The sequence below is a fragment of the Sesamum indicum genome, linkage group LG4, assembly GCF_000512975.1.
Source record: "Sesamum indicum cultivar Zhongzhi No. 13 linkage group LG4, S_indicum_v1.0, whole genome shotgun sequence".
NCBI lineage: Eukaryota > Viridiplantae > Streptophyta > Magnoliopsida > Lamiales > Pedaliaceae > Sesamum > Sesamum indicum.
In genome coordinates, this window is record NC_026148.1 from 12,078,213 (window position 1) to 12,084,212 (window position 6,000).

A 6,000-nucleotide genomic window follows, 5' to 3' on the forward strand; every position below is an offset into this window, starting at 1 on the left:
GATTTTGGTGGGAATTTGCATAAAACAACAGTTTCTTATTTTCGTCACCCTATAAAGGAAAAGAGGGGAATAAACGTCACGGATTCAAGTTTAAAACATCCAAAACGCATGATCAAGGAATAATATAAGTCATATTTATAAAGATTAGGGTAAATTATCGGCCATTTTTTAATATTTGGTATAATTATAAATATCTTTTATTATTTGAAAAATTACAAAATACTCCTCTGATTTTAACGTTCCCCTAACAACGAGTCCACATTTTATTAGATTTTCATCCAATTTTTGTGGTGAACTCTCCAAATACCCTTTGGAATTATGAATTATAATCTTTTGTACTTTTTCAAAATTTTATAAAATATTTTATGAACTAATATTCTTAATAGATTATTTACTTTACCAATCCTCAAATTCTTTTATATATTTTTTATATTTTTTTAAAAAATATAGACAGGGTTAAAGTAGAATTTTTTTTACCTCACCGTCTAAGAACAAGATAATTATTTTATATTTAAAGGGAAATATTTATAATTTTTAAACAAGAAAAAAAAATTATAACTATAACAAACCTCGGAAAAGTAGCCATAATTTACCCTAAAAACTATAGCATTTCAGTAAAAAAAAAAAATTGTGTACAGTGAATAAGGTATAGAGCTCCGTTTAAGAATGTTTCAGAATCCCCAATTCTTTTTTGCTTTCAAATTTTAATTTTTCAAAAATTTATGAATTCTGCATAAATATAATGCTCATTTTCAATTTTTAGTTTTTGAAACAATAATTAAGTGAAAAGATATTAATCTATATGTATTTTTATTAAAAATATATTGATTTGATATTATAATTCAATATAAAGCACAATTTCATTAATTAATTCAAACGTATTCTCAATTTATATAAAATTGAAACACATATTTGACAGTGAGAACATAAAAAATTTTACAACTCCGAGTAATCGAGAAAATTGTAATTTTGATCCCAAAATATAGAGTAATTTACAATATTAGTCACATACTTCTTGAAATAATCAATATTAGTTTCACATTTTAAAAAAATATTACAAAATTAGTCCCACATAAAAAAATTTGCAACTTTTGAATTAACGTTGCAATATTTTGTTAAAATGTGGGACTAATATTGCAACAGTGAAACTAACTTTATAATATTTTTCTAAAATATAGAATTAATATTAATTATTTAAAAAAATATGAGACTAATATTATAAATGGTGGAATATTTTTGGATGGAAATTGTAATTTGTTGGTGAGTACTCCTATTCCATCACCTTTTCCATTCCTCCTCTTTGAGAAATTTGAGGAGTGTACCAAAGGTATGGCTAATGTACACATCTTTTTAGGCCTCCAGAAGCATTAAAGCTTTTTGCAGGTATATGAGAGACATTTTTGCTTTTCAATTTGCTGTTCTAACTCACATTTTTTACAGCATAAAATAAAGGAATAATTACATTTACATCCTTTTATCTGTTATTTTTTTACATAAATTATTCCTGTCTTATAAAAAATTTTAAAAATCACTCCTAACAGTCTTTAAAATCTAAAAATGTCCCTATTGATTAGGTCAACTTTTAAAATATTTTTTTAAGGATAAAAATGGCCTTGGGGGTGTTTATGTAATTATCAATATGTAGAAGGGGTGTCAAAGTGATATTTATGATGATGAGTAATATGAACCCATATATTTTTTTAATTATTTATACCAATTTTTAATTTGAATATAAATTATTGTATTAACTTTTTTTATTGAATCTCTATATAAAATTGCACTTTTTAATAATTAAAATATTATATAAATTATCCCTTAATAAAATTATTAAAATTAAAAGATTATTTATCCTCTATTTTTATTTATTACTAAAATTTAATTTTAAAAACAATTTATGTATTTTATATAAATTATATTAGAATTAATAAAATAAATAATTTATTTATTAACAAAATATATTAAATTATTAAATTATTTATTTTCTTCTTCCCCAACCGCACCACCATGCCAACCCTAACTCCCATTTTATTAGAATATTTTTTTAATTATAAATTAATTAATTTTATTAATTCTAATTAGATTTATATAAAATACATAAATTATTTTTAATTTTTATTTTAGTAAAACTTAGTTATAAATAAAAATAGAGGATAACTTATCTTTTAATTTTAATACTTCCAAATAATTTATATAAGTGATAATTTTTTGATTTAATTTATAATCTATTAACTAATTCTATTTATATATCAATTGAATAATTGAATATTTTAATTATTAAAATGTGCATTTTATATAGAGATTCAATTAAAAAAAGTTAATAACATAATTTAAATTTAAATTAAAAATTAGTATAAATAATAAATATATATATATATATATATGGGGTCATATTACATAAATATTACTAATTTGACACCCCTCTACCTTTTGATAATTACAAAACACTCCTAAGGGCATTTCTGTCCTCAAAAAATTATTTTTTAAAGATTGACCTAGTTAACAGGAATTATTTTTAGGTTTTAAAGGCTATCAAGGATGGTTTCTTGTAATTTTTCAAAAGACATAGGTGGTTTGTAAAAAGACAATAAATAAGGGGGTGTAAATATTATTATACCTAAAATAAAATAGGTCACTATCCCAACACCTACCAGTCTGTATTTTATCTGCACAAATCATTTTTTTCTATTGTATAATTGAACGTACACCTAATAGAATCATCAACTTGTTTATTTGTTCGAACCATATCTTCTTTTTTTCATAATTACACATACACCTTAAATAATTGTCAACATCGTTACACTAACATCAATTTTCATATTTTGTCGACTTGAAAAAAGCTAATGTCAATGAAAAAAAAAGGAAGGATAAATTACAATGGGCTCCCCTGAGGTAGTTGCATAATTACAAATACACCATTATTTTTTTAAAAATTAACAATACTTCATGATTCGCAATAATTAATTATTATCTTTTAAAAAAAAATTATAGTGAATACAAATTAATAACAGTTTTGTAATGGATATTAGTCGTTGTTTTTCCAAGTGAGGCAAAACATTATCTATAACTAAATTACGGTATCTTGATCATAACTAAAGACCATGACAAATATTAATTATTTATAATAATAATTTTAAATTTTTAATTTAATGTTATTTAATTATAATTAATAATATTAATTTATTATAATTTTTAAATGGAAGTGATTTATAATATACTCAATCTCTCCACAGCGAGTAATACTGTAGCTATTGCGAAGAATCTGAGCAGCAACACGTGCTGGATTTTGCTCTCTAGAATTTGGTAAAAAGTGGAAACTTAGATAGTATCTGCGCGTATTGTCTGCATATACATGTGGTTTCATTTGACTTATCCTTATTTGACATCTCAAATTTCAAATTCAAGGAAAATTTTAATTCAAAACGATCGAACTTAAATTAATTATATGATAAAGCAATAAATTTATTATGTAATTAGTGTACGATTCAAAAAAAGTAACATGACAAGTGTATTACACTTGCTCTGTGATTAATTTAATTCGATCGAACTTGATTTGAATATGCAGTGTTTCTTTGTTTTCTCCTAATTTATGGCATATGTCTGAATTTGATTCTACATATTCTTTCTAATTATATTAGGATAAATTACATAGACACCCTTAAAAAGTACAAGTACATTATTTTACATAAACACCTCTTGAAATATGTTGCACTACCACCCCTCGAAAATATACCTATAATTTTATAAATAGTAAGAAGTATTTATGTAATTTTTGACATGTACGAAAAGAAAAAAGAAAACAATATAGATCAATTCCAACTTTTTTTTTTTTCTTAAAGTAAAAGCGATGAACTGTTATTTATTGAATAAATCTTTTACAATTATAAATGTCAAAACTAACAACAACAGTAACTATAACAATCATATATTAGTCATCAATGTCATAAAATTATATATAATCAACACTTACTATTAAAGTAGAATAATATTCTAATATGATGGAATTTGAACCCATAACTTTAAAATCAGTGACTTGAATTTTGCCAATTAAACTGAGCCTCGTTGACTATCGACTCCAACTCCAGCCCATAATTTTTGACCTAATTAAGTTACATGCATGCAACTTGAAGGTATGGCAATCAGACTATGAAATCAAAATTTAGGTGAACAAATTTTGTGATTGCCAAAAAATCAAAGAAGGTAGCTTCCGCCGACTAACCTAAATAATTAAATTAAGATTTCAATGACCAAATTACGAAATCGAACTCAATTTGCTACGTGGGGAGTTGGGTGTCAATAATTTGACTTGCAACTTCAGTTGTTAATTTCTGATAATTTTCCCTTAACATTTATAATTTTTCAAATAACAAGTGACATTTATAATTATGTCAAATCTTAAGGGAGGTCGTTATAATTTACGCTTTATTTAATTGAAAGGTGGGAAGGTGCACCAATTTTACAAATCAAATAATTATCCCATTGCTTAAATACATAATTTTAAAATATTATGTGCCAACACATCACGTGCAAAATTTCATAAAGTTGAAATGGTAAATTGACAAAAAAAGGTTTGAATGGCAAAGTGCAAAAAGGGTCATAATTACTTTCTTTTATTAGTTTTGACCATTTATTCATTTTATCTTTTATCATTTGAGTGAACAAACATAATAAAAAATTTAAATGTGCACATGCATCGAGTGTACTCCGACTGCTAATCAGAATTCAAGCAGCAAGGTATTGTATTTCCTAGAAACCTTGTATGAGTACAAGGATTATGATTATAGAGCAATATAAATTATACTATTTATGATATGATACTCCTAAAATAACAGTCTTAATTAATAAATATATGTGGAAACTAAAATGTCCTTCACTATTTTTTTTTATTGTTTTATAAAACAATCATCTCTTAATTTTACAATAAATATTTATTTAGGCACGTCCGAAAGTTAACGTGTTCTATCATTTTTATCTCTTCTTTGTTTCATATTCTTCCTTTTATTTTATTAAGCAAATATAATTCAAAATTTAAAATAAGCATACACATCGTACGTGCTTCAATGACTAATTGGCCATTAATTCTTTCAAGAAGTAGATACACTACTCATATAAATACGAATTTGCCCCTCGTACTAATCATATTTACACAATTTGACATACGACCTACACACTTTTTACTTGAAAATGACAATTGAGGCAAGTATATTGAGACCACAATTACATAAAAAAATTCAATATTAACAACTATTACAATAACCAAAAAAAAAAAAAAAAAAACACTACTACTAAAATAAGTCAAATATATATACATATATATAGGTGAGATTTAAACTTCACAATCATAAAATCTCAATCCCCACCAATTAAATTAGAACTCGTTAGCTGTAGAACGTTTTTTCGTTGGAACGCTAATTTACTTTCCGTTGTTATGATGCAGCCTGAAAAAATCATACTTTAGGCTATACTTAAGTGTAACACTAATCATGCATCCTCTTATGCTTGAAAATCTGTTTTGAGAGGTACTTTCACTTTTTAAGCATCTTTGTCCCAAAAGTTAATCCAATATATGTGGCCAAGAGCGAAAAGAAAAGAAAACAGCACTGTGTCCAGTAAGCACTTAGAAGTTTGTCACGCAAAATATATCCACACAAGACATATTTCTTTCAAGCTAAGTTACTTCTTGTCTATTAACTTCAACAAGATTTTGGGTTTTTTCTTCATTTGTTTGCTTCGCCCCAATTTGCAGCAAACCTATCAAATCAATGGAGTTTGGTTACGGAAAAATGTCATTTTGGTCCTATAATTAATTATACGAAGGTGCCATTTTTTGTCCTTTACGATTTCGAATGTGTAATTAAGATCTATAATTAAAGAAAAAAATAGCAGATTTAGTCTAGATGAGGCTGAAAAATACTAAATTCACAAGAAGTCAATTTCGGAATTTATTCTTGTTGATGTAGTGGTTTTGTCCTAGTGACATTTGGACTAAATGTGTCATCCCCA